This window comes from Gobio gobio, assembly GCF_949357685.1.
Source record: "Gobio gobio genome assembly, chromosome: 22".
Lineage (NCBI taxonomy): Eukaryota > Metazoa > Chordata > Actinopteri > Cypriniformes > Gobionidae > Gobio > Gobio gobio.
In genome coordinates, this window is record NC_137118.1 from 38,642,179 (window position 1) to 38,652,832 (window position 10,654).

General features: G+C 33.9%; 1 long non-coding RNA gene across 1 annotated transcript; it reads right to left on the reverse strand.

Moving 5' to 3' along the window:
- Positions 1–557: 557 nt before the first annotated feature.
- Positions 558–7,730, reverse strand: LOC307118570. The gene is made up of 3 exons (XR_013815559.1): positions 7,605–7,730; positions 2,942–3,067; positions 558–656 (listed from the first exon to the last, which is right to left on the reverse strand). It is a non-coding gene; the product is annotated as an uncharacterized lncRNA (long non-coding RNA).
- Positions 7,731–10,654: the final 2,924 nt, after the last annotated feature.

Sequence of the window (10,654 nt, forward strand, 5' to 3'; positions counted from 1 at the left end):
GAAGCTTTCTGGACAAAATCATTTTGACTAGCGGGTGAAGGATTTGTTACAAAGTGCGAGGGACAAATCAAGGGTTAACAAAAAAAAATTCACATTATGTACATTAATGCTTAACATTTGATTAATTCAGTTCAGATTTTCAATGTCTCTTTGTTCAAATCTAATTTGTATTTTGACTCATTAATGTGTCCCTAATTTTTTTGATATTGCCCTATTTTTATTTTTTACAATGTCCTAAACTAAAAAATAAGTGTAGAGCTATGGACCGAACAAACAATGATGAAGGTCATGGGACAGAAACGCTGCAAATGAAGCATTTTTTGATACTTAAGTTACTTAGATAGTGTGCTTGACTTTATTTTATATATTCAGCTCTGGAAACAATTAAGAGAAATCAATGTTAAGTGATCTCTTCATTTTTTTCCAGAGCTATATATATATTTTTTTTTACAAGTGTCCAAAACTAATAAGTAAGTGTAGAGCCATGGACAGAAGAAATGCATTTCATATTCTCATAACATGTAACTTACCATCAGATGTTCTGCTAGACTCTGGCACGGCTGCATCTGCACTCTGGTCTGTTTTGGTCTTCTGGGTGTGTTTTTTACCAGGTTTTCTCTTCACATCCAGTGGGACTTTTACAGTGTCAATCTGATCTAAAAAAGAATGACATCAACCACAATTATTATGAATAAATGAAATATGACTTTTTAGTGCCTACTCATATTACTACAGCTATGATAGCTATAAATTATTAAATGATTCATCTATCCATCTTATTTTCAATGCGGAAGTAAGCTATTTTCTGTGATTTCCAAATAATTTGTCAATATAAAAAGTACCATTATCTATTATAACCATTATCTGCCTCACAAATGATAAATTAATACTTTATAAAAATGCTCAAAATTCAAACCAAAAATGCTAACACTTTACCAAAAAATAATTGTATATGTCTACATGTGAATGATCTGAATGCACTGACTTTAGGACCCAGTGGAAATGCTCATTTGCTCCATATATATGAAATATCATGTCATATTATTTTTTTTCCACTAGGGCTCAGACACGCAATGTAATATATTTTGAACTGAATTAAAATGGTTATGCATGAAATTGTGAGCTTTTTTGAATTTCAAATGTATTTTATATTTTGACACACTTATGAATTAATAAACATGTTTGTGTGTTTTAAACTAATAAGTAAGTGTAGAGCCCTGGACAAAACAAACAAATGCATTTCATATTCGCATTACATGGTCATGTAACTTACTATCAGATGTTCTGCTAGACCCTGGCACGGCTGCATCATATTTTTCGGCTTTCTTGTAAAAAGAATTTAGCTGTCCCATTTTCGTTGCTATTCTGTAGCTAAATTCAAATTTTCAAAATACCAAGACGTGCAGTATTTGTAAGAAGTAGTTGTTAGAAGTAGTTGTAAGAAGTAGTTGTTAGAAGTAGTTGTAAGAAGTAGTTGTAAGAAGTAGTTGTTAGAAGTAGTTGTAAGAAGTAGTTGTAGTTGTAAGAAGCAGTTGTTAGAAGTAGTTGTAAGAAGTAACGTTAGTTGTTAGAAGTAGTTGTAGTTGTAAGAAGCAGTTGTTAGAAGTAGTTGTAAGAAGTAGTTGTAGTTGTAAGCAGTTGTTAGAAGTAGTTGTAAGAAGTAGTTGTAGTTGTAAGTAGTTGTAGTTGTAAGTAGTTGTAGTTGTAAGTAGTTGTAGTTGTTAGAAGCAGTTGTGAGTTGTGATAAGAATTGCAGGCACTAATATCCTCAAGTCATTGTGATGTCACTATTAGAATCCAAAGATTCTATTGTATTCCAAGGATGCCTGGTTTTGCTAAAATAGATGTGCATTAAATGTAAATGCAGACTAATAAACCTGCCACATGTTCTATTACTGTTATGGGTTTCTTGGTTTCTGTGACTTCCAATTAATTTGTCAATATTGGTAAATAATTATAAGTGACATCTGATCACAAATGATAAATTAATGCTTTATAAAAATGCTCAATATTCAAACCAAAAATGCTAACACTTTACCAAAAAATAATTGTATATGTCTACATGTGTATGAACTGAATGCACTGACTTTAGGACCCAGCGGAACAGCTCATTTGCTCCATATAGAGCTATAAGGCATGAAATATCCTGTCATATTATTTTTCCACAAGAGCTCAGACACCCAATGTAATATATTTTGAACTAAATTAAAAGGGTTATGCAGGAAATTGTGAGTTATTTTGAATGTAAATTGAAATAATGTGAAAAATGTGCTTAAATATTTTAGTTTTACTTTTTATGTATCAATAAAATCTAGTAATTTAAAGGTAAATAAAATAAAAAAAGAACAAAAAATATGAACAGAAAAATGCATTAAAAAAATAGAAAAAAATATTATTAAAATGAAATGAAAGAAGCTTTCTGGACAAAATCATTTTGACTAGCGGGTGAAGGATTTGTTACAAAGTGCGAGGGACAAATCAAGGGTTAACAAAAAAAAATTCACATTATGTACATTAATGCTTAACATTTGATTAATTCAGTTCAGATTTTCAATGTCTCTTTGTTCAAATCTAATTTGTATTTTGACTCATTAATGTGTCCCTAATTTTTTTGATATTGCCCTATTTTTATTTTTTACAATGTCCTAAACTAAAAAATAAGTGTAGAGCTATGGACCGAACAAACAATGATGAAGGTCATGGGACAGAAACGCTGCAAATGAAGCATTTTTTGATACTTAAGTTACTTAGATAGTGTGCTTGACTTTATTTTATATATTCAGCTCTGGAAACAATTAAGAGAAATCAATGTTAAGTGATCTCTTCATTTTTTTCCAGAGCTATATATATATTTTTTTTTACAAGTGTCCAAAACTAATAAGTAAGTGTAGAGCCATGGACAGAAGAAATGCATTTCATATTCTCATAACATGTAACTTACCATCAGATGTTCTGCTAGACTCTGGCACGGCTGCATCTGCACTCTGGTCTGTTTTGGTCTTCTGGGTGTGTTTTTTACCAGGTTTTCTCTTCACATCCAGTGGGACTTTTACAGTGTCAATCTGATCTAAAAAAGAATGACATCAACCACAATTATTATGAATAAATGAAATATGACTTTTTAGTGCCTACTCATATTACTACAGCTATGATATAAATTATTAAATGATTCATCTATCCATCTTATTTTCAATGCGGAAGTAAGCTATTTTCTGTGATTTCCAAATAATTTGTCAATATAAAAAGTACCATTATCTATTATAACCATTATCTGCCTCACAATTGATAAATTAATACTTTATAAAAATGCTCAAAATTCAAACCAAAAATGCTAACACTTTACCAAAAAATAATTGTATATGTCTACATGTGAATGATCTGAATGCACTGACTTTAGGACCCAGTGGAAATGCTCATTTGCTCCATATATATGAAATATCATGTCATATTATTTTTTTTCCACTAGGGCTCAGACACGCAATGTAATATATTTTGAACTGAATTAAAATGGTTATGCATGAAATTGTGAGCTTTTTTGAATTTCAAATGTATTTTATATTTTGACACACTAATGAATTAATAAACATGTTTGTGTGTTTTAAACTAATAAGTAAGTGTAGAGCCCTGGACAAAACAAACAAATGCATTTCATATTCGCATAACATGGTCATGTAACTTACTATCAGATGTTCTGCTAGACCCTGGCACGGCTGCATCATATTTTTCGGCTTTCTTGTAAAAAGAATTTAGCTGTCCCATTTTCGCTGCTATTCTGTAGCTAAATTCAAATTTTCAAAAAACCAAGAAGTGCAGTAGTTGTAAAGAGTAGTTGTTAGAAGTAGTTGTAAGAAGTAGTTGTTAGAAGTAGTTGTAAGAAATAGTTGTTAGAAGTAGTAGTAAGAAGTAGTTGTTAGAAGTAGTTGTTAGAAGTAGTTGTAGTTGTAAGAAGTAGTTGTTAGAAGTAGTTGTAGTTGTAAGAAATAGTTGTTAGAAGTAGTTGTTAGAAGTAGTTGAAGTTGTAAGAAGTAGTTGTAGTTGTTATAAGTAGTTGTAGTTGTAAGAAGCAGTTGTTAGAAGTAGTTGTAAGAAGTAGTTGTAGTTGTAAGAAGTAGTTGTAGTTGTAAGTAGTTGTAGTTGTTAGAAGCAGTTGTGAGTTGTGATAAGAATTTCAGTCACTAATATCCTCAAGTCATGGTGATGTCACTATTAGAATCCAAAGATGTATTAATCCTCAATACATTCCAACGATGCCTGGATTTGCTACATATTGGCTTACCTGCAAAACTTGCAATACATAATACGTTGTCAATATAACAGTGTACACTGTCATTAGGCTATTTTCTACGGAGCCCTGCACATGACATGCAGGAAAAACCTAAGTTGGGCTAAATAGTGCACACGATTTATAAGTCGATGGAACAAATTAGTAATCGTGTGGACGGTTTAGCAAGTCGAGGGAACGAAGTAGTAAATCGTCCGCACGATTTAGCACATTGCGCGGACGAATCGTGCAGCAACAACAACAACAACAAAAACTCTGTGATTGACATATATATTTGTTATTTATCATGTTGCTAAGTATACACACAGCAAAGTTTTAGTAATGACTAACTTTTTTTAAGTACAGGATTGAATCCAAAATTGTATTGATTGACATGGTAATAACCAGCATTGGGTGGGACAAAAAAAATCTGATGTCAAAATAGATGTGCATTAAAGGGATAGTTCACCCAAAAATGAAAATTGTCATCATTTACTCCCCTTAAGTTGTTCCAAACCTGTGTGAGTTTCTTTTTTTCTGCTGAACACAAAATATGTTTTCCCCTACTATGGTTGTCAATGGTTGCTCTATCTGCTTGGTTACAAACATTCTTCAAAATATCATCTTTTGTGTTCAGCAGAACAAAGAAACTCATACAGGTTTGGAACAACTTGAGGGTGAGTAGAACATGTGGTTCTATTACGGTTATGGGTTTCTTTGTTTTTAATCAGCTTTGTCCTTGACTAATATTTTTATTTTTAAATAGTTAAACAAAACATTAAAATAGTTCTAATATTTTTTTTCTATGATACTGACACTGCTCTCGTTCATTTGTCTGAATGTATGATTAAAAAAAATAATATTAAAACAGATTGTATAGTAAAGTCATGGAAATAAACAATGGAAGCTTGTTTCTGCCACTGAATTGTACATGACGTGCAAGAAAAAAAAGTAAATTGTGCACACAATGTAGACCTACTATCGTTCCCTCTATTTATAAATCATGTGCACGGTTTACTATTTAGTTCCCTCGATTTGCTATATCTTGCGGACGATTTACTACTTCGTTCCCTTGATTTATAAATCGTGTGCACGATTTAGCCTACAAATTTTCTTTTTGCATGTCATGTGCAGGGCTCCCTAGAATTGCAACTTTTTCATCTCACAATAAAAAATAAAAAAACTTTCACAGTTGTGAGTTTACATCATTTTGATGTGTTATAAAGTAAAACATTGCAAGATATAATTGCTATAAAGTCAGAATTGCATGATATAAACGTGTGTGTGTGTGTGTGTGTGTGTGTGTGTGTGTGTGTGTGTGTGTGTGTGTGTGTGTGTGCGCGTGTGTGTGTGTGTGTGTGTGTGTGTGTGTGTGTGTGTGTGTGTGTATAAAAAAAAAAAAAATATATATATATATGAAACCACAACATTTACAAAGTGCCTATCATGTACAATTATAAAGTTATTATTATTCAAAATATATTTTTATTAAAATACACAATTTAACAAATAAACAAAAACTTTTACAATAAATTGTGTTTTACAAAGAAAGGCCTGTTCACGCAATAAAAAAATATGGACAACGCAACTTAATTGGCTTCCGCTGAAGTTATTGAAGCCTCCGGAGGTCTGAATATGGCGCTGACATCTTGCGCAGATTTGGGACCTGGGGCCTCATTTATAAAACTATGCGTATGATTTGAGTCAGAAGTGGCGTACGGATGAAACATAGGACGTGCGTACACACAGAAATATTCAGATTTATAAAACCGCGCACACGCAGATCCTACGCAGTTTTCCCTTAATAAATCACAATCAATTCTAAATGTAGCGTAGCTTTTGCGGCTTCATGTCACGCCCATAGTTGCCAATAAATAGTCCATGAAACGCCCACAAGTTAATATTCATCGATTGCGAAATCATGGCAAACACAGAGAGGAAATTTAAAAAAACGTAACTTCACTCAATGTGAAGTAGAAGTTATCGTTGGCGAGGTTGAAAAGAGGAGAACAATTTGGTTTTGGAGGGCACAGTGTGGGCATTACTAATGCCAAAAAGGCACTTGAGTGGCAAAAGGTTGCAGACGCCGTAAATGCTGTAGCCTCACAACCTTGGACCATGGCCGAAATAAAAAAGAAATGGTCGGACATCAAAGTCGAGGCAAAAAAGCGTCTAGCGCTCCATCGCCAGAGTGTGTCCTCGTTTGCCAGCAAGTCTTCTTGCTGTCTGAAGATGCGTTCACTCCGAATCCTTCCATTTGCCACATCTTCTAAGAGCGCAAGATCAGCCATTGTGCGTCATTACGCATTGTGATGGGGCATTTTATTTCCATCCATTTAATTGAATCTGACAAGCTACAGATGTCGGTTATAATCTACGTGGAAATGGGAAATAGTTCAGTGCAAATGTAATGTCTTGCAGCTTTCTAAATGGTTGAGACGTTATTTTATCAAAAATAAAACTAAAGGCATATGCATGAATGATTCCGTAACTGATGAAGAAATTTTACTATGAAAACAACTTTCCCCAGTGGACAATTAATACATCTATCAATCTATATCCCTAATGATCTATATATCTGTCTATCTAATTGCATCTATATCTGCTCCGCCAGACTAGGCTGATTAGGCTGTTAATTGTAAGACTTGCTTTGTGAAGTCTTCATGTTATTTATGAGAGGCAGTATAGCCATTTCTTTTACACAACGGTCTACAGTTTCACACACTTTCACGTGTTTCTTCCATCTGCCGACGATGTCGCCATTTCTCATTTCACCCGTTTTTGTGCGTACGCCCGGGTCAGAGCTTGCGTGAAGGACCGCACATTTTCCGTCAAGTTTGCTTTTTATAAATACCAATTATTGCGTAGAGAGCGGCGTACGCCTTCTTTTGTGCGTACGCAACGTTTATAAATGAGGCCCCAGGTCTGCGCAGTAGTGATCTTGGGACCGGAATCTGCATGGTAGAGAGCAGGAAGTAGAGGTGCGATATCAAAAGCCTGCCCACACTCTCGCAGATGCAGAACAATTCATTATGTTGGTGTGAAATAAATAGTTATGTAAATGTAGAAATTAAAGCTAAAGCTCCAAAAAAGTCTGTTGTGCCTCGGTGACAACTTCACTCAGAGAAGCCGTCAATCTCAGCTGTCAATCATGACGTCACATCCCCCGTTTTTATAGCATCAAATAACTAACTAAAACTAAACTTATTTAAAAAATGAACCCTTGAAATTAAATTGCAGACGTTTAACGCCTCGTGACTTCCAAATATTATAAAGATTTGAAAATGTTTTGCCATGAAATGGTTGCACACTGAAGCTAAGCAGAGTTGAGCCTGGTCAGTACCTGGTTGGGTATGGAAGACTCCTGGGAAAACTATAGAGGGTATGCATTGACGTCCCTTTCCCGCCGGAACACGCCCATTTCAGCCGGACTGACTGGCAAAAGAGCTGCTGCATGCCTGGAGTTCATAGGGGAAACTGCGAAAACAGTTTAAAACAAAAAATTTTTAGTTTTAAATTAAAGGTTGGACTAGATAAAAGTGTTCCTTACAACTTACCAAATATCCAGTGATCCATGGATATTAACATACAGCCAGGAATCATGTTTCCTGACATTTATATAAGCCTGATTTCGACGCCAGGGAAATACATAAAGCAAATTGCCTGTGAACGCTTTATATTAGGTAGGTCTAAATCCAGTTGATTACTTATATCAATGTTATATATACCATTCATCCCTAAAACTTGTATCGTTTTTGTCAGTGTTTATAACATCCAATTAGGCATGTGCCGGTATCAAATTTTCATGTTGCGATTAATTGCTGAAGCTTTTATCACGGTATACGGTATTATCACGGTATTGAAATTTGTTGCAAAAAGTGTTAAAATGTGTTATTAAATGCTGAAATTTACATTTAACTAAGATTAATACATGCTTTAGAAGTATTTTTTATTGTCAGTTTGTTAATGAATGAACTAATGTTAAAAAATTTGGGCGGACGAGACACTTCAGCCACATGTATAACTGTCAAAGAGTGCATTTTGAAATCAGAATAAAGATTTATGCTTTGTAACCTGAAATTGCATTGTACTGTTGTGTTTCTGCATTTATGTTGTGCTTTAGTGTTTTTATTCATACAGGAGGCTACTGCAAATGTTTGAACAATGATTTCGTTAACCACATGAATTTTGAAGCAGTTAATTATTTAAATGATGATTAAATAAATGTGTAATTCAACAACATTGTATACACAAAACTTATATGAAATACTTATACTCATATAACACTATGGAAACTGTCTTTAAGAGTCTGAAATAGACGTTGTTCAATCAGGAAATAAAATACACACATCATAACGCTGACTTTATTTCCGAGATGATGCATGGAAAACTTTGAATTGTAATACAATATGCAATATAGAGGCTTGTATTAATATTGTATAAGCTATTCAATACGATTTCTGCAGCTAAACACAGATCCCAGGTGAAAAAGAAATATATTTAAATTGTGCTTTTTTGGACATATTTATTATATTTAAATTATACTATACTAAATGCATAATAAATGTATTATTTTGAAACAACTTTAAGTATATTAAGTGCATTTTAAGATATGCTTAAGATCAATTTTAAGCTATTTGCAATATATTTTAATATATTAAATTGTGCTAAAATGGAACAACTTTAAGTACATTTAGTGCAATTTAAATGTATTTCTTTAAAATTAATTTAAAATATATTTTTAATAATTCATTTTAATGCACTTCAAAAACATTTTAATAGCATTTTTAGCACATTAGAAATGCATTAGTATTACACTACTAGTATATTATAAAGCTGTTTTTTCAGTATTCAAAATGGTATAAAAAGGTGCAAAATTTTTAAATAGAAATGTTAAGACACGTACACACTTTGAAATCTAGAACACTTTAATGTACTATATCATTATATACATTACAAAATAGGGATGAAACGGTATGGAAATTTCACATCACGACTATAGTGACCTAAATTATCATGGTTATCAATATTATCACGGTTTTGGTCAAATGAGATGAAAGTGTTCAAAAAGAACAGATGCACACACTTAAAACATTTCAACAAGTTTTATATTTGAAAATCAACAAACAACAAATAAATCAATCAGCTCTATGCACTTTTTTAAGCTAGATTCTATTCTATGGGATTTCCTTCCTTATAATGGCCATCGTCAATAGCAAAGCATAACACATAAATAATAATAATTTGGTGTAAATATAATATCTAATATTATCTCTGTAAATATATTGACACATTTAAATCTACCATATTTTGTGTATGAGCCCAAACAGTTTCCTGGTGAAATAATGCACATCCATATTTTCATATGATTTGAGTTTATTTTATTAAATATAAAAAATACCTGACACCAAGTTGAACACTTTACAGCTGGTTTTATGACTAAGTAATTTTCTTCAAATGCTATTGAAGCTAGACACGTGTATATCTTGTATGTAACTTTAGAGACGGTCCCTAAATTCGCGGCTCTCGAACGTCAAGCCAGCGTTATGCCAGTCATATCAGATGCGCTGTGGTTCTGTTTTCGCTGCTGAAATAGAACAAAAACAGTCAACCACAGTAGGGCTGCAACGACGTGCGTGAAATGCGTCGACGGCACATTATTTACGTTCTAGAATGGAACAGAAGATCTAGAATAATGGCAGCTTCTCCTCCCGGGCATAGTGAAAATGATCATTTATCATATAAAGCCAGACCGCGACATTCAAAAGTGTGGGAGAACTTTAAACAGAAGCCGAATAAAACTGTGCTTTGTTCGCTCTGTAACGCCGGTTTCACACTGCACGCGGTGGCAGAGCAGAAGCTGTGCGCGTGGAGAGCGGGAGCTTTCACACTGCAGTCAGTCCGCTTTTTTTAATTGGGCTACTTCTACACTGTTGCGGCGGGCTGTGTCTCATGTCCGCGGGTTGAAGCAAAAAAACACACATATTTATCCCCCCGAACGCGATGTTTACCAGAGAACCTCCCCGAAACGCGATTGGGCTTGTTTTGGGCTAGTTTTGAGTAACGAATGGGTGGGGTTTGTTGTGTAAACCTGGCAACCCTGCCAGTGTTCTCTCGCGCAGCTGAACCGTGGCGCGTGTATTGCAACAGACGGTCACATTTTCCTGGGTTCTTCTCCGACCCCAGTACGTCTCGTGCTTTTATTTATTATGGGCTGCATATATCTCCTGTTAATGCGACCTGGTTCCGCTCTGTCCCAAACACATATGCATAATAACTTGTTGTATATAGGTAGTTTACATGATTAAAGTAACATTAAAGTTAAGATATGCCTCTAGCTTTAATCATTTAAATGTGTCTTTGAAGTTGGGGAAAAACTTCTGGCAGCTTTAG